The sequence below is a fragment of the Dreissena polymorpha genome, chromosome 11, assembly GCF_020536995.1.
Source record: "Dreissena polymorpha isolate Duluth1 chromosome 11, UMN_Dpol_1.0, whole genome shotgun sequence".
In the NCBI taxonomy this organism is placed as follows: domain Eukaryota; kingdom Metazoa; phylum Mollusca; class Bivalvia; order Myida; family Dreissenidae; genus Dreissena; species Dreissena polymorpha.
The window spans coordinates 14,300,691-14,320,385 of record NC_068365.1 but is presented as its reverse complement, the minus strand read 5'-3'; the positions used below and the strand labels follow the sequence as shown (position 1 = coordinate 14,320,385).

Sequence of the window (19,695 nt, the reverse complement as noted above, 5' to 3'; positions counted from 1 at the left end):
TTTAGAAATGAATAACTTAGAAGTACTTAAACTTCAACATGCCCTAAAGCCAATAACAATTACAAACAATTATAGTGGACAGGCCCATGTCAAAAACATATGACATGAATAACTTAAAAGTTTATTAGTCAAACATAAACATCACTTTAAAGATAGAACACAAGTTAGATATTACTTATTTATTTAAACAATTACTTATTGTTTATTTATACAATTAAAATGTATTATGAATAGCAAGGAGTAAATATTCCTACTCCATGTATATAGATTAATCAATTTCAACAGGTGAGTCAACATAGAAAATAAACTTACAAGTGATTGGCTAGGTTTTTGTTAGTCGAATCGCGGTTATATAAGTGTCAGGATACATGTATAAGTTCAAACCCACCATTACCATTCATTTTTATTCCCTTTTCACACTTTTAATACATTCAATAAGCATTAGACACGTTGCATTTTTTGTTGAATAATCACTGAAAAAATCATAATGATTAGCATTTGAATGCACGTACTTCAGTATATAATTTTTTATGTAGTTGCAAGGAAATGACATGTTACTATACTGTTACCATTCAGAGGAGGGAGAGCATTAATTTTATAAATAAATTATTTCACATTATCTTTTATTCCTGTTAGAGCCGGACCATCATGAAGGATGTCAAGAGGCGGCGGTTTATGGAGAGTTCTGGGGAGGCAGCTCTTCCCAAAAAACTGCATTTGTCAGTTTTGGAGGAGAAGGTAGTAATAATGTAAACATTACCAATTGCAAAGAAAATCATGATGCAGATCTAGCATTTGATCAATGTACATATGAAGATTCATGATCCTAGGCGTAAGCATTCTTGAGTTATCATCCGGAAACCGTTTTACTGTTGTGAGTCACTGTGACCTTTGACCTAGTGACCTGAAAATCGAAAGGGGTCACCTGCCTGTCATGATCAATGTACCTATGAATTTTCATTATTCTAGGCCTAGGCGTTCTTGAGTTATCGTTCGGAAACCATATGGTGGACGGACGGACCAACGGACCGACATGCGCAAAACAATATACCACCTCTTCTTCGAAGGGGGGCATAAATATATAAATCCACTGATCTTTTGAAAATTTTTATTAATCCAGGGCATTGCATTTTATTATTATTTTTGTTGGTAAATGTGATAAACATGTCTTATGTTTCATGCAATGCAATAAAAAATGTTGAGACGAGCAATAAGGTATGAATTGTTCTGTTCATTTTTATTATGTTTACATATTGTATTATGTATATATGAGTGTTTGAATCTGAGTGTTATTTTGGAAAACATTGTACAGGTACAATCAAGACAAAAAAATTTGAAGAAACATTCTATATGATTAAAAGCAATATTTTAGAAATAAAAAAGTGAACACTGAATACATTTACAATTATAGTGTAACAATAAAAAACAACTTTTAACTGATACCAATAGAAGCAGAAATCTACATCAAAGCTACCGCCTTACACTAATGCAGTGATGTGCATAAGGCAATTTAAACAATTCGCTAAATTAAACATTACAGCATCTTGAGTGGCTATAGTGAACATTAATTTTAAAGGTGCATTATCATAATTCAGCTTTGATTTATTAATTTTACCTTGAGTCAAGGTCATTCAAAATTCAAGGTCATATTCAACTAAGTGAAAAAAGGGCAATTATTCTTACAAAATGCTTGATACAGTTGTCTGCTTATGTTTACAGGTTGGGGTCATGTTGGTAAAAAAGTATGCAAAATATAAAAGCAATATGTCAAGGGACATAAAAAATATTTGAAGTGGTACGCAAACTTTAACATTCCAACGCTCAAGCAGATGCAAACACCAGGGTGAGTAGGATAGGCTATAGCTCAACTACATGTATATATATTTCATATATAATAGTTGAGCTACAAAGTCAAACTAAAACAAAAAATGTTGTGATTTCAGTCGATAAAATGTTCTGACCAAGATGTATGCTAATTGGGCTATAAATGTGGCTTCTAGAGCTTTAACAAGCTTTTTTCTTCAATTTGATCTGGTGACCTAGTTTTTGACCCGAGGTCACCCAGTTTCAAACTTGACCGAGAGTTCACTCATACAAATCTTCTGACCAAGATTTATGGTAATTGAAAATAAATGTGGCTTCTAGACGGTTAACAAGGTAATTGCTGACGACACATGCACGACAGCCCCCAAACCTATAATATCAGCTATGTTCCATAACCCCAAAACCTATGATATCAGCTATGTCCCCCGGCCCAAGAACCTATATAATCAGCTAAATCACATGGCCCTTAAGCTATAATATCAGCTATGTCCCCCAGCCCCAAAACATATTTAATCAGCTATGTCTCATTCAGACATTTTATAGACTTGTTTTGTCTTTTTCAGATGTAAATGAACACACATTTTATAGACTTGTTTTGTTTTTATAAGATGTAAGTGAACACACATTTTATAGACTTGTTTTGTCTTTATCAGATGTAAATAAGCACACATTTTATAGACTTGTTTTGTCTATGTCCCCGGCCCTGTAATCTCATATCACCTTTAAAATAAAAAAGAATGTTAATTTAGATTAACATAAAACTCCCGAACAGCAGCACCACGTTGATTGTGTTCAACTTCAACACGGTCATCATCATTGTCATCATCCTCCCGTACATCAGCATCGACTTCTTGTTCATCCCCATTTTCCATCAGAAGATTATGCAGGCGGCAGCACGCAACAAACAAGGCCGCACACTGATGTGGCTTATAGGGCAGAACACCCCCTGATCGATGTAGACATCTATGAGTAAGGAAACACATAATGAATACTCATTAAACTTTCTATTCTCCATTGAACTGGTCAGTTCTGGGATAAGCATCAAATTGATATTATATATTCCAGTAGATCAACTGTTATTATTGTCCGAATATTTGTATTACATTTCAATTGCTGTATTATGTTATTTTAACATGGTAGACATGAAAAACATGTCTGTGATACACTCATAATACATATTTGCAGGACAAAAATTGGGCATTCCCCGGTAATGAAGAAAATGCACAATCATTTTTAATTTAAATATATAATAAGTTTATAAATATAGCAATTAATGCTTTAACAATTATGTTCCGTGTATAACATTTTTTATTTAAAGTACACAGGGTATTAATTGGGATTTTTGATTTCACAATATATTTGTCTGATATGTAAAATAAGAATATCTATGATAGGAAGAAGAAATCATTTTTTGCCCCCAGATAGAATGATCGGGTGTATATTGTTTTTGGCCTGTCTGTCTGTCATTCTGTCCCAAAACTTTAACCTTGGTCACATCTTTTGCAATATTGAAGATAGCAACTTGATATTTGTCACGCATGTGTATATCATTGAGCTGCACATTTTGAGTGGTGAAAGGTCAAGGTCATCCGTCACGGTCAATGGTCATATATATAGCTTCAAAGCGGAGCAGTAGGGGGCATTGCGTTTCACAAACACAGCTCTAGTTATACCTGAATCTTGACTTTAATATTCCAAATCCCCGTTCAACAACTTCCCGACCCCTCTTGTGTCTGCGGTTGTACCGCTCTTCCTGTTGGGTACGGGGATTCCTTATGGGGGTGAGTAGGGAAGGACTCAGGGCTTAGCCACTGTCACCCAGGAGTATGACATTTGCTGTAGCATCAAGATGCCCCTAGAGTGAAACATGTAAAAATCAAATCACAACTAATAAATATAGGATATGGCACGAGTTGTCATATCATACCATATTTTATAAAACGAGTTCAAGAATTTTGTTGGTAAGAGAGCCTTTGACGAGCTAACTAACGAATTTCCTGGACGAGTTTAATACAATATGGTATGATATGACAGCGAGAGTCAGATCTTTTTTAACACATGCGTTTAAATGAGCAAATTAAATAAATATTAACGCAAACATAATGATAAATCCGGAATGTCGTTTACCTTTCGTGACGTCATTTGACGTTGCAACGTCATTTCAGCAAAATAACAAAATGCGATTGGTCGATAAACGAAAACTAAGCCAATGAAAACGCTTAAAAATGTTGTTTTAAACATGTTTAATATAAAAAAATATGTAATGGTTGTATTAAATGGTATAGCATGTGACAAATAATATTATATAGCCTTTGTATCAGTAACATTATATTTATGTCCTTTTTTAATGTGTTCATTTTCAAGTCATACACAATTGTGTTTGTAATTTAAAACGAAGATGATAAAAAATTAGTTTACATATTGTTTTCAGTCATGCAAACAGTATCAGTTAATTATAGTTGTACTAGTAATGCATTTTTGGTTTGGTTGTTTGGATTTTACGTCGTTTTTAACAACAATGTCATATCACAGCGGTCAGATTAATTGGCCAGTTTTCCTCTGTAAGGCTTTGACTTTTTGCTCACCTTGAGTAGTGGTGAGCGATTGATACTCAGGCATGAGTAAGAGTATCATAGGTCACAACTTTTTTACAATTTTTGGTATTTTCATACTTTTCAATTATTAACAATATGCAACAGGCAATAGTGTTATCCCATTGTGCACTTACAATTATGGTAACTAGAATCTGATACATAAAGAATTATTTATTTTACCTTAATTCTTGAATTTTCAAAAACCGCTCCATCATGGGTAGACGCCGGCCATCTCGCAACAACATCAATAAACCTGAAATGCATTATTTCTCAATTAATGACCCACTTTAAAGGATACGTTTAGAACAAGCAATTAGCAGGAGTAATAACTCAAAATAAGTGGAAAGCAATTTTGACAAATTTCCCCTGAGTTCAGATCTGATATTAACTCATAATTGTATATTATGGTTGTACCACTGGAATGTTTTGTAATATGTCAAACTAAAAAGGAAATAGGAGAAGTGTTTTAAGATATTTGTACTTTACCATTGTAATGCATTTCACAACAAAATATGTTATAATTGTTAAATAAAAACATAGTTACTACATTAATTTAAGAGTGTATACGTACTTCAAACTGGTGTTAACTATGGCCTGGCAGTTGATGGCGTGATAACCTTTACGACAAATGTAGACTTCCTCATCTACAGTTGGAGTAGTGATTGGGATTAAGGTCCCATCCACTGCTCCAACAAGATTTGGAAATCTACATTTGTCGTAAAATGCCCTCTTCTCTTTGACAATGTCTTCTCTGTTCATTGGAAACCTGTTTTTGAAAAATCATAACTATAACAATATGTTTAAGCGGTGACGAGTCTTAAATAATAACCATTTAACCATAAATTTTACTTTGTTACCAAAAACGATGATATAACCCAAATTACCAATATATAGAAAGATGATACCTCTGAGAATGCACTGTTTTTTAGGAAATGTTCATCGTATTAATTACATTTTTATTTACTTTCATCATATAATGGTCATGATATTGATTACAAAAAAAGTTTTTCATACTTAGAATTGTTACATACAAGGCTACATGAATTAACATATGTTTAACCAGTATATTTTACCATTTAATTTCAAAATGTCAATTAATAGGCTGATAAATATGTAAGAAAATGGAGAAATAAAATGTGAAATATTGCAGTAAAATTGTTCATTGCCATTTCCGAATACCAGTGGCAAATCGGAAAATCTTTAGGAGTCTGGAGATGCAATTTCATATATAGGATTTCTTAAAAAGCTTCATATTTCTAATGTTGCAAACTATTGAGAATTCTCCGTGCCCAGCCCGGGTCTTAACTCAATAAGTTGACATAACATTTTCTGTTTGTAACCGTACACATAAGATTGTCTGTTTGTAACAGTAAGTGCAATAATATTATATCAAATCTATCTTACAGTTATGTACCTAATGTTATCCAAGTTATTGTTGACAGACTCAACAAAGGCATGAACGGTTCTCGATACACTTGATCTGCTGATCCCATGTGTGTCTGCCAATTCTGAGTAAAATGCGCCTTTCGCCAGGAATCTTAGGCTGACGAGGATCTGCACCAAAAAAGTTTGAAATATTCATAAATAATATTTGGTGACATGTACCTGAAATATTATTTAAAATAAAAAGACCCATTTAAAAAAACAAAAAACGATTATGTTGGCCCTAGTCGTTTTACTCCACTAACTCCACTCTTCAATTGAAAAGTTCAGTAGAAATGAAAACAATGATGATGATGAAAAATCCGTGAGTAATTAATAAATAACAACATTCTACTAAAACGATACGTTCAAACTTACGTGACCTAGATCGTATTTACTTCATATTGTAGGTTAACAAACTTGACATTCCCCTAATTTCGCCTCCTTTTAATCCATAAATTGAATGAGTCGACTTACAATTCAATCGTTGTTCGATTTGCCTATTCATGCCTGGCAATCCAACGGTACTGTATCATAAAATTTCACTTTTGTATCCGTGTTTACTTGTTTACATGAGAACACATTTAGACCGGATGTAAGAAAACAGCACCCTACTGGGAGCTACTGTAGGTTACGCATGCGCAATTAATTTCCTTCTATATTACATATAAAATAGTTGAAGTTCGATATCAATTTTTACCATGATGAAGCGCATACCCACTATATCATCATACATCATTGGAAAGATTAATGCATAATCTTTTGAAAAAAATGCATGTCATTAAATTCTATACGCGCAAACTCAAAATATTTACCTTAGAATAGGCAAACCGGTTTTGACAGCTGTGCAGACAACCATTTTGGGCTCAAATAGTATGACCTACTTTCAAAGCCGGGAACCATCAACACAAAAAGTAGAGCACAAAAATGGCTTATTTTCTTATTGCTTACAAATATACCTTCAAGTTGATACCAAAACCAACCATTTGCAATGTATTTTACAAATCCTAGGCAGCATGCACTCAACAATGTGTGCTAAGTATCAAACTGACTGCATGTAACCCTAAAAACAGGAGTTCCGGTTTGGGGTTATGTGACCTTTAAGAGAACCCAACCCCTTCAAATTTAAATTAAAGGCACTTTTCCCACAGGTATAATCTGTTTTGAGAAAGATCACAAAGTTCCGGTACAATGACACACAGATTAATTCATAAAAGTTGCCGTTGAAAGCGCCATGCGTAACAGCGTTTCGCGTCAAGAATTAAGGTAGAAAAGCCAAACTCGGTTACATCATACATGCAGCACTTAGACTCCATACAAGGCATGTCTTTCGATTCTAATAGGCAAAGCTGATCTTACATATGGCTTAATAAGTGAAAAAAATCATCAATGGCAATATTTGTGCATCAAAGCAGGTTTTGAACTGGATTCGAACAAACTTTTTATATTTTTTTTGCACATTTTAGGTTAAATCCATGTAGAAGCAGCAATTCTGATGTCATTTGACCCAACAAAAGGGCTCGCTTGCATGGAAAAACAACACACTTGACTTCCTGACTAAAAAAAGTCATCGTCAGACATGAGCTTTAAGTCTTTTGTCACACCTGGACCTATGATTCCTCGGCTCGAGTTCCGTCTCGGGCAGGCTCCGGAAAGTGTCAGTCTGGCCCGGGTGCTCAATTCCGTGTAATCTGAGAAAACAAAAAAGGTTTTTTGTGCGCATTTACCCATTACGGTGCCAACTAATGTAAGTTAGATACAATTAGAGTAAGCTTTCAATAGTCTTTCTCGCTTTATTTGCTGCAAATGGTTAATTCACCACGCCGGCATCACATTGTCGGGCACACCGGCAAAGTTATCGCCACAAAGTTTGGTTTCAGAGCTGCAGTCAATGTAAAACACACAATTTTCCTAATTTTGGTGACAAAAGTGTGCCAGGATATCAAAGAAATCATTTTACAATAGATTTAATTGAAAATAACGGCGTACTAACCTGCAAAGACACCGATCCTCTCGACACGACTGGGCGAGTGTTGAGGGCCGTCTCCGAATCAGTCACACTGTACAGTTTTTGATGGCCTGTCACTTCAGCCGGACTTGTAAACCAATTGGACGACAGTTCAGGCAGAGCTATAGACCCATTTCGACACCGCCTACAAATGCACACTTAGGTTTACGCATAATATTAAGGTCACTTAAATACAGATTCCCTGGTGTTTTTCATGCAGGGTCTATCGCAACAACATTCTTCCAGGAAAGAAAGCATAATATTATTATCATTTTTGTGTTTTCAGCTGAATACTTGATTTTACTTGAACTCAGCGAGATATCCAAACAGGTAAAATAAGGCAAAGTAGTGTTATTCTGAGTAGATCTGCCTGAATGGGTTGAAGGCGAATGCGGATAGAAGTGTAGGTCCAAAATTGGCGGGCATTTTTAACAGAAAAAGGCTCAAAAAGTAAACAATAATAATAAATAGAGATGAAATAAAGACATGCATTAGGTTCATTATTGAGATTGATGCAAATTAATGTCAAAATGGCACTGAAAAACAATACCGGGTGTTTAAGTAGTCTTAGAATATGTCTCCGGAACAGGTTTCGGTGTGATTTTCCAGCATTTACCCCCCTTATGACCCCAAGTGCAACAGCCCAATTGCAAACAGCCCTTATTTGGGTCAAAATGACATCTGGCAGTTATGTTTTTCAATACAGAGAGTTTTTGATGGTCAAATGTCAAAATTCTGGCAGACGACTAACTTGGTCGGATGTGCTTAAAGGTTACGCATGCGCAATTAATTTCCTTCTATATTACATATAAAATAGTTGAAGTTCGATATCAATTTTTACCATGATGAAGCGCATACCCACTATATCATCATACATCATTGGAAAGATTAATGCATAATCTTTTGAAAAAAATGCATGTCATTAAATTCTATACGCGCAAACTCAAAATATTTACCTTAGAATAGGCAAACCGGTTTTGACAGCTGTGCAGACAACCATTTTGGGCTCAAATAGTATGACCTACTTTCAAAGCCGGGAACCATCAACACAAAAAGTAGAGCACAAAAATGGCTTATTTTCTTATTGCTTACAAATATACCTTCAAGTTGATACCAAAACCAACCATTTGCAATGTATTTTACAAATCCTAGGCAGCATGCACTCAACAATGTGTGCTAAGTATCAAACTGACTGCATGTAACCCTAAAAACAGGAGTTCCGGTTTGGGGTTATGTGACCTTTAAGAGAACCCAACCCCTTCAAATTTAAATTAAAGGCACTTTTCCCACAGGTATAATCTGTTTTGAGAAAGATCACAAAGTTCCGGTACAATGACACACAGATTAATTCATAAAAGTTGCCGTTGAAAGCGCCATGCGTAACAGCGTTTCGCGTCAAGAATTAAGGTAGAAAAGCCAAACTCGGTTACATCATACATGCAGCACTTAGACTCCATACAAGGCATGTCTTTCGATTCTAATAGGCAAAGCTGATCTTACATATGGCTTAATAAGTGAAAAAAAATCATCAATGGCAATATTTGTGCATCAAAGCAGGTTTTGAACTGGATTCGAACAAACTTTTTATATTTTTTTTGCACATTTTAGGTTAAATCCATGTAGAAGCAGCAATTCTGATGTCATTTGACCCAACAAAAGGGCTCGCTTGCATGGAAAAACAACACACTTGACTTCCTGACTAAAAAAAGTCATCGTCAGACATGAGCTTTAAGTCTTTTGTCACACCTGGACCTATGATTCCTCGGCTCGAGTTCCGTCTCGGGCAGGCTCCGGAAAGTGTCAGTCTGGCCCGGGTGCTCAATTCCGTGTAATCTGAGAAAACAAAAAAGGTTTTTTGTGCGCATTTACCCATTACGGTGCCAACTAATGTAAGTTAGATACAATTAGAGTAAGCTTTCAATAGTCTTTCTCGCTTTATTTGCTGCAAATGGTTAATTCACCACGCCGGCATCACATTGTCGGGCACACCGGCAAAGTTATCGCCACAAAGTTTGGTTTCAGAGCTGCAGTCAATGTAAAACACACAATTTTCCTAATTTTGGTGACAAAAGTGTGCCAGGATATCAAAGAAATCATTTTACAATAGATTTAATTGAAAATAACGGCGTACTAACCTGCAAAGACACCGATCCTCTCGACACGACTGGGCGAGTGTTGAGGGCCGTCTCCGAATCAGTCACACTGTACAGTTTTTGATGGCCTGTCACTTCAGCCGGACTTGTAAACCAATTGGACGACAGTTCAGGCAGAGCTATAGACCCATTTCGACACCGCCTACAAATGCACACTTAGGTTTACGCATAATATTAAGGTCACTTAAATACAGATTCCCTGGTGTTTTTCATGCAGGGTCTATCGCAACAACATTCTTCCAGGAAAGAAAGCATAATATTATTATCATTTTTGTGTTTTCAGCTGAATACTTGATTTTACTTGAACTCAGCGAGATATCCAAACAGGTAAAATAAGGCAAAGTAGTGTTATTCTGAGTAGATCTGCCTGAATGGGTTGAAGGCGAAGGCGGATAGAAGTGTAGGTCCAAAATTGGCGGGCATTTTTAACAGAAAAAGGCTCAAAAAGTAAACAATAATAATAAATAGAGATGAAATAAAGACATGCATTAGGTTCATTATTGAGATTGATGCAAATTAATGTCAAAATGGCACTGAAAAACAATACCGGGTGTTTAAGTAGTCTTAGAATATGTCTCCGGAACAGGTTTCGGTGTGATTTTCCAGCATTTACCCCCCTTATGACCCCAAGTGCAACAGCCCAATTGCAAACAGCCCTTATTTGGGTCAAAATGACATCTGGCAGTTATGTTTTTCAATACAGAGAGTTTTTGATGGTCAAATGTAAAATTCTGGCAGACGACTAACTTGGTCGGATGTGCTTTAAGAGAACCCAACCCCTTCAAATTTAAATTAAAGGCACTTTTCCCACAGGTATAATCTGTTTTGAGAAAGATCACAAAGTTCCGGTACAATGACACACAGATTAATTCATAAAAGTTGCCGTTGAAAGCGCCATGCGTAACAGCGTTTCGCGTCAAGAATTAAGGTAGAAAAGCCAAACTTGGTTACATCATACATGCAGCACTTAGACTCCATACAAGGCATGTCTTTCGATTCTAATAGGCAAAGCTGATCTTACATATGGCTTAATAAGTGAAAAAAATCATCAATGGCAATATTTGTGCATCAAAGCAGGTTTTGAACTGGATTCGAACAAACTTTTTATATTTTTTTTGCACATTTTAGGTTAAATCCATGTAGAAGCAGCAATTCTGATGTCATTTGACCCAACAAAAGGGCTCGCTTGCATGGAAAAACAACACACTTGACTTCCTGACTAAAAAAAGTCATCGTCAGACATGAGCTTTAAGTCTTTTGTCACACCTGGACCTATGATTCCTCGGCTCGAGTTCCGTCTCGGGCAGGCTCCGGAAAGTGTCAGTCTGGCCCGGGTGCTCAATTCCGTGTAATCTGAGAAAACAAAAAAGGTTTTTTGTGCGCATTTACCCATTACGGTGCCAACTAATGTAAGTTAGATACAATTAGAGTAAGCTTTCAATAGTCTTTCTCGCTTTATTTGCTGCAAATGGTTAATTCACCACGCCGGCATCACATTGTCGGGCACACCGGCAAAGTTATCGCCACAAAGTTTGGTTTCAGAGCTGCAGTCAATGTAAAACACACAATTTTCCTAATTTTGGTGACAAAAGTGTGCCAGGATATCAAAGAAATCATTTTACAATAGATTTAATTGAAAATAACGGCGTACTAACCTGCAAAGACACCGATCCTCTCGACACGACTGGGCGAGTGTTGAGGGCCGTCTCCGAATCAGTCACACTGTACAGTTTTTGATGGCCTGTCACTTCAGCCGGACTTGTAAACCAATTGGACGACAGTTCAGGCAGAGCTATAGACCCATTTCGACACCGCCTACAAATGCACACTTAGGTTTACGCATAATATTAAGGTCACTTAAATACAGATTCCCTGGTGTTTTTCATGCAGGGTCTATCGCAACAACATTCTTCCAGGAAAGAAAGCATAATATTATTATCATTTTTGTGTTTTCAGCTGAATACTTGATTTTACTTGAACTCAGCGAGATATCCAAACAGGTAAAATAAGGCAAAGTAGTGTTATTCTGAGTAGATCTGCCTGAATGGGTTGAAGGCGAAGGCGGATAGAAGTGTAGGTCCAAAATTGGCGGGCATTTTTAACAGAAAAAGGCTCAAAAAGTAAACAATAATAATAAATAGAGATGAAATAAAGACATGCATTAGGTTCATTATTGAGATTGATGCAAATTAATGTCAAAATGGCACTGAAAAACAATACCGGGTGTTTAAGTAGTCTTAGAATATGTCTCCGGAACAGGTTTCGGTGTGATTTTCCAGCATTTACCCCCCTTATGACCCCAAGTGCAACAGCCCAATTGCAAACAGCCCTTATTTGGGTCAAAATGACATCTGGCAGTTATGTTTTTCAATACAGAGAGTTTTTGATGGTCAAATGTCAAAATTCTGGCAGACGACTAACTTGGTCGGATGTGCTTTAAGAGAACCCAACCCCTTCAAATTTAAATTAAAGGCACTTTTCCCACAGGTATAATCTGTTTTGAGAAAGATCACAAAGTTCCGGTACAATGACACACAGATTAATTCATAAAAGTTGCCGTTGAAAGCGCCATGCGTAACAGCGTTTCGCGTCAAGAATTAAGGTAGAAAAGCCAAACTCGGTTACATCATACATGCAGCACTTAGACTCCATACAAGGCATGTCTTTCGATTCTAATAGGCAAAGCTGATCTTACATATGGCTTAATAAGTGAAAAAAAATCATCAATGGCAATATTTGTGCATCAAAGCAGGTTTTGAACTGGATTCGAACAAACTTTTTATATTTTTTTTGCACATTTTAGGTTAAAATCCATGTAGAAGCAGCAATTCTGATGTCATTTGACCCAACAAAAGGGCTCGCTTGCATGGAAAAACAACACACTTGACTTCCTGACTAAAAAAAGTCATCGTCAGACATGAGCTTTAAGTCTTTTGTCACACCTGGACCTATGATTCCTCGGCTCGAGTTCCGTCTCGGGCAGGCTCCGGAAAGTGTCAGTCTGGCCCGGGTGCTCAATTCCGTGTAATCTGAGAAAACAAAAAAGGTTTTTTGTGCGCATTTACCCATTACGGTGCCAACTAATGTAAGTTAGATACAATTAGAGTAAGCTTTCAATAGTCTTTCTCGCTTTATTTGCTGCAAATGGTTAATTCACCACGCCGGCATCACATTGTCGGGCACACCGGCAAAGTTATCGCCACAAAGTTTGGTTTCAGAGCTGCAGTCAATGTAAAACACACAATTTTCCTAATTTTGGTGACAAAAGTGTGCCAGGATATCAAAGAAATCATTTTACAATAGATTTAATTGAAAATAACGGCGTACTAACCTGCAAAGACACCGATCCTCTCGACACGACTGGGCGAGTGTTGAGGGCCGTCTCCGAATCAGTCACACTGTACAGTTTTTGATGGCCTGTCACTTCAGCCGGACTTGTAAACCAATTGGACGACAGTTCAGGCAGAGCTATAGACCCATTTCGACACCGCCTACAAATGCACACTTAGGTTTACGCATAATATTAAGGTCACTTAAATACAGATTCCCTGGTGTTTTTCATGCAGGGTCTATCGCAACAACATTCTTCCAGGAAAGAAAGCATAATATTATTATCATTTTTGTGTTTTCAGCTGAATACTTGATTTTACTTGAACTCAGCGAGATATCCAAACAGGTAAAATAAGGCAAAGTAGTGTTATTCTGAGTAGATCTGCCTGAATGGGTTGAAGGCGAAGGCGGATAGAAGTGTAGGTCCAAAATTGGCGGGCATTTTTAACAGAAAAAGGCTCAAAAAGTAAACAATAATAATAAATAGAGATGAAATAAAGACATGCATTAGGTTCATTATTGAGATTGATGCAAATTAATGTCAAAATGGCACTGAAAAACAATACCGGGTGTTTAAGTAGTCTTAGAATATGTCTCCGGAACAGGTTTCGGTGTGATTTTCCAGCATTTACCCCCCTTATGACCCCAAGTGCAACAGCCCAATTGCAAACAGCCCTTATTTGGGTCAAAATGACATCTGGCAGTTATGTTTTTCAATACAGAGAGTTTTTGATGGTCAAATGTCAAAATTCTGGCAGACGACTAACTTGGTCGGATGTGCTTTAAGAGAACCCAACCCCTTCAAATTTAAATTAAAGGCACTTTTCCCACAGGTATAATCTGTTTTGAGAAAGATCACAAAGTTCCGGTACAATGACACACAGATTAATTCATAAAAGTTGCCGTTGAAAGCGCCATGCGTAACAGCGTTTCGCGTCAAGAATTAAGGTAGAAAAGCCAAACTCGGTTACATCATACATGCAGCACTTAGACTCCATACAAGGCATGTCTTTCGATTCTAATAGGCAAAGCTTATCTTACATATGGCTTAATAAGTGAAAAAAATCATCAATGGCAATATTTGTGCATCAAAGCAGGTTTTGAACTGGATTCGAACAAACTTTTTATATTTTTTTTGCACATTTTAGGTTAAATCCATGTAGAAGCAGCAATTCTGATGTCATTTGACCCAACAAAAGGGCTCGCTTGCATGGAAAAACAACACACTTGACTTCCTGACTAAAAAAAGTCATCGTCAGACATGAGCTTTAAGTCTTTTGTCACACCTGGACCTATGATTCCTCGGCTCGAGTTCCGTCTAGGGCAGGCTCCGGAAAGTGTCAGTCTGGCCCGGGTGCTCAATTCCGTGTAATCTGAGAAAACAAAAAAGGTTTTTTGTGCGCATTTACCCATTACGGTGCCAACTAATGTAAGTTAGATACAATTAGAGTAAGCTTTCAATAGTCTTTCTCGCTTTATTTGCTGCAAATGGTTAATTCACCACGCCGGCATCACATTGTCGGGCACACCGGCAAAGTTATCGCCACAAAGTTTGGTTTCAGAGCTGCAGTCAATGTAAAACACACAATTTCCTAATTTTGGTGACAAAAGTGTGCCAGGATATCAAAGAAATCATTTTACAATAGATTTAATTGAAAATAACGGCGTACTAACCTGCAAAGACACCGATCCTCTCGACACGACTGGGCGAGTGTTGAGGGCCGTCTCCGAATCAGTCACACTGTACAGTTTTTGATGGCCTGTCACTTCAGCCGGACTTGTAAACCAATTGGACGACAGTTCAGGCAGAGCTATAGACCCATTTCGACACCGCCTACAAATGCACACTTAGGTTTACGCATAATATTAAGGTCACTTAAATACAGATTCCCTGGTGTTTTTCATGCAGGGTCTATCGCAACAACATTCTTCCAGGAAAGAAAGCATAATATTATTATCATTTTTGTGTTTTCAGCTGAATACTTGATTTTACTTGAACTCAGCGAGATATCCAAACAGGTAAAATAAGGCAAAGTAGTGTTATTCTGAGTAGATCTGCCTGAATGGGTTGAAGGCGAAGGCGGATAGAAGTGTAGGTCCAAAATTGGCGGGCATTTTTAACAGAAAAAGGCTCAAAAAGTAAACAATAATAATAAATACAGATGAAATAAAGACATGCATTAGGTTCATTATTGAGATTGATGCAAATTAATGTCAAAATGGCACTGAAAAACAATACCGGGTGTTTAAGTAGTCTTAGAATATGTCTCCGGAACAGGTTTCGGTGTGATTTTCCAGCATTTACCCCCCTTATGACCCCAAGTGCAACAGCCCAATTGCAAACAGCCCTTATTTGGGTCAAAATGACATCTGGCAGTTATGTTTTGCAATACAGAGAGTTTTTGATGGTCAAATGTCAAAATTCTGGCAGACGACTAACTTGGTCGGATGTGCTTTAAGAGAACCCAACCCCTTCAAATTTAAATTAAAGGCACTTTTCCCACAGGTATAATCTGTTTTGAGAAAGATCACAAAGTTCCGGTACAATGACACACAGATTAATTCATAAAAGTTGCCGTTGAAAGCGCCATGCGTAACAGCGTTTCGCGTCAAGAATTAAGGTAGAAAAGCCAAACTCGGTTACATCATACATGCAGCACTTAGACTCCATACAAGGCATGTCTTTCGATTCTAATAGGCAAAGCTTATCTTACATATGGCTTAATAAGTGAAAAAAATCATCAATGGCAATATTTGTGCATCAAAGCAGGTTTTGAACTGGATTCGAACAAACTTTTTATATTTTTTTTGCACATTTTAGGTAAAATCCATGTAGAAGCAGCAATGCTGATGTCATTTGACCCAACAAAAGGGCTCGCTTGCATGGAAAAACAACACACTTGGCTTCCTGACTAAAAAAAGTCATCGTCAGACATGAGCTTTAAGTCTTTTGTCACACCTGGACCTATGATTCCTCGGCTCGAGTTCCGTCTAGGGCAGGCTCCGGAAAGTGTCAGTCTGGCCCGGGTGCTCAATTCCGTGTAATCTGAGAAAACAAAAAAGGTTTTTTGTGCGCATTTGCCCATTACGGTGCCAACTAATGTAAGTTAGATACAATTAGAGTAAGCTTTCAATAGTCTTTCTCGCTTTATTTGCTGCAAATGGTTAATTCACCACGCCGGCATCACATTGTCGGGCACACCGGCAAAGTTATCGCCACAAAGTTTGGTTTCAGAGCTGCAGTCAATGTAAAACACACAAATTTCCTAATTTTGGTGACAAAAGTGTGCCAGGATATCAAAGAAATCATTTTACAATAGATTTAATTGAAAATAACGGCGTACTAACCTGCAAAGACACCGATCCTCTCGACACGACTGGGCGAGTGTTGAGGGCCGTCTCCGAATCAGTCACACTGTACAGTTTTTGATGGCCTGTCACTTCAGCCGGACTTGTAAACCAATTGGACGACAGTTCAGGCAGAGCTATAGACCCATTTCGACACCGCCTACAAATGCACACTTAGGTTTACGCATAATATTAAGGTCACTTAAATACAGATTCCCTGGTGTTTTTCATGCAGGGTCTATCGCAACAACATTCTTCCAGGAAAGAAAGCATAATATTATTATCATTTTTGTGTTTTCAGCTGAATACTTGATTTTACTTGAACTCAGCGAGATATCCAAACAGGTAAAATAAGGCAAAGTAGTGTTATTCTGAGTAGATCTGCCTGAATGGGTTGAAGGCGAAGGCGGATAGAAGTGTAGGTCCAAAATTGGCGGGCATTTTTAACAGAAAAAGGCTCAAAAAGTAAACAATAATAATAAATACAGATGAAATAAAGACATGCATTAGGTTCATTATTGAGATTGATGCAAATTAATGTCAAAATGGCACTGAAAAACAATACCGGGTGTTTAAGTAGTCTTAGAATATGTCTCCGGAACAGGTTTCGGTGTGATTTTCCAGCATTTACCCCCCTTATGACCCCAAGTGCAACAGCCCAATTGCAAACAGCCCTTATTTGGGTCAAAATGACATCTGGCAGTTATGTTTTGCAATACAGAGAGTTTTTGATGGTCAAATGTCAAAATTCTGGCAGACGACTAACTTGGTCGGATGTGCTTAAAGGTTACGCATGCGCAATTAATTTCCTTCTATATTACATATAAAATAGTTGAAGTTCGATATCAATTTTTACCATGATCAAGCGCATACCCACTATATCATCATACATCATTGGAAAGATTAATGCATAATCTTTTGAAAAAAATGCATGTCATTAAATTCTATACGCGCAAACTCAAAATATTTACCTTAGAATAGGCAAACCGGTTTTGACAGCTGTGCAGACAACCATTTTGGGCTCAAATAGTATGACCTACTTTCGAAGCCGGGAACCATCAACACAAAAAGTAGAGCACAAAAATGGCTTATTTTCTTATTGCTTACAAATATACCTTCAAGTTGATACCAAAACCAACCATTTGCAATGTATTTTACAAATCCTAGGCAGCATGCACTCAACAATGTGTGCTAAGTATCAAACTGACTGCATGTAACCCTAAAAACAGGAGTTCCGGTTTGGGGTTATGTGACCTTTAAGAGAACCCAACCCCTTCAAATTTAAATTAAAGGCACTTTTCCCACAGGTATAATCTGTTTTGAGAAAGATCACAAAGTTCCGGTACAATGACACACAGATTAATTCATAAAAGTTGCCGTTGAAAGCGCCATGCGTAACAGCGTTTCGCGTCAAGAATTAAGGTAGAAAAGCCAAACTCGGTTACATCATACATGCAGCACTTAGACTCCATACAAGGCATGTCTTTCGATTCTAATAGGCAAAGCTTATCTTACATATGGCTTAATAAGTGAAAAAAAATCATCAATGGCAATATTTGTGCATCAAAGCAGGTTTTGAACTGGATTCGAACAAACTTTTTATATTTTTTTTGCACATTTTAGGTAAAATCCATGTAGAAGCAGCAATGCTGATGTCATTTGACCCAACAAAAGGGCTCGCTTGCATGGAAAAACAACACACTTGGCTTCCTGACTAAAAAAAGTCATCGTCAGACATGAGCTTTAAGTCTTTTGTCACACCTGGACCTATGATTCCTCGGCTCGAGTTCCGTCTAGGGCAGGCTCCGGAAAGTGTCAGTCTGGCCCGGGTGCTCAATTCCGTGTAATCTGAGAAAACAAAAAAGGTTTTTTGTGCGCATTTGCCCATTACGGTGCCAACTAATGTAAGTTAGATACAATTAGAGTAAGCTTTCAATAGTCTTTCTCGCTTTATTTGCTGCAAATGGTTAATTCACCACGCCGGCATCACATTGTCGGGCACACCGGCAAAGTTATCGCCACAAAGTTTGGTTTCAGAGCTGCAGTCAATGTAAAACACACAAATTTCCTAATTTTGGTGACAAAAGTGTGCCAGGATATCAAAGAAATCATTTTACAATAGATTTAATTGAAAATAACGGCGTACTAACCTGCAAAGACACCGATCCTCTCGACACGACTGGGCGAGTGTTGAGGGCCGTCTCCGAATCAGTCACACTGTACAGTTTTTGATGGCCTGTCACTTCAGCCGGACTTGTAAACCAATTGGACGACAGTTCAGGCAGAGCTATAGACCCATTTCGACACCGCCTACAAATGCACACTTAGGTTTACGCATAATATTAAGGTCACTTAAATACAGATTCCCTGGTGTTTTTCATGCAGGGTCTATCGCAACAACATTCTTCCAGGAAAGAAAGCATAATATTATTATCATTTTTGTGTTTTCAGCTGAATACTTGATTTTACTTGAACTCAGCGAGATATCCAAACAGGTAAAATAAGGCAAAGTAGTGTTATTCTGAGTAGATCTGCCTGAATGGGTTGAAGGCGAAGGCGGATAGAAGTGTAGGTCCAAAATTGGCGGGCATTTTTAACAGAAAAAGGCTCAAAAAGTAAACAATAATAATAAATACAGATGAAATAAAGACATGCATTAGGTTCATTATTGAGATTGATGCAAATTAATGTCAAAATGGCACTGAAAAACAATACCGGGTGTTTAAGTAGTCTTAGAATATGTCTCCGGAACAGGTTTCGGTGTGATTTTCCAGCATTTACCCCCCTTATGACCCCAAGTGCAACAGCCCAATTGCAAACAGCCCTTATTTGGGTCAAAATGACATCTGGCAGTTATGTTTTGCAATACAGAGAGTTTTTGATGGTCAAATGTCAAAATTCTGGCAGACGACTAACTTGGTCGGATGTGCTTAAAGGTTACGCATGCGCAATTAATTTCCTTCTATATTACATATAAAATAGTTGAAGTTCGATATCAATTTTTACCATGATCAAG

At 37.4% G+C, this 19,695-nt stretch overlaps 1 long non-coding RNA gene across 12 annotated transcripts; it reads right to left on the bottom strand.

Moving 5' to 3' along the window:
* Positions 1-282: 282 nt before the first annotated feature.
* Positions 283-19,097, bottom strand: LOC127849506 (uncharacterized). Of its 12 annotated transcripts, none has more exons than XR_008034876.1 (19): positions 18,830-19,097; positions 18,441-18,527; positions 16,680-16,839; positions 16,291-16,377; positions 15,006-15,165; positions 14,618-14,704; positions 13,333-13,492; positions 12,944-13,030; positions 11,657-11,816; positions 11,268-11,354; positions 9,984-10,143; positions 9,595-9,681; positions 7,834-7,993; positions 6,219-7,531; positions 5,833-5,972; positions 4,990-5,184; positions 4,599-4,671; positions 3,498-3,679; positions 283-2,787 (listed from the first exon to the last, which is right to left on the bottom strand). It is a non-coding gene; the product is annotated as an uncharacterized LOC127849506 (long non-coding RNA). The 12 variants fall into 12 exon arrangements; XR_008034873.1 differs by having other exon boundaries at positions 285-2,787; positions 6,318-7,531; XR_008034874.1 differs by lacking the exons at positions 13,333-13,492; positions 14,618-14,704 and having other exon boundaries at positions 285-2,787; positions 6,318-7,531.
* Positions 19,098-19,695: the final 598 nt, after the last annotated feature.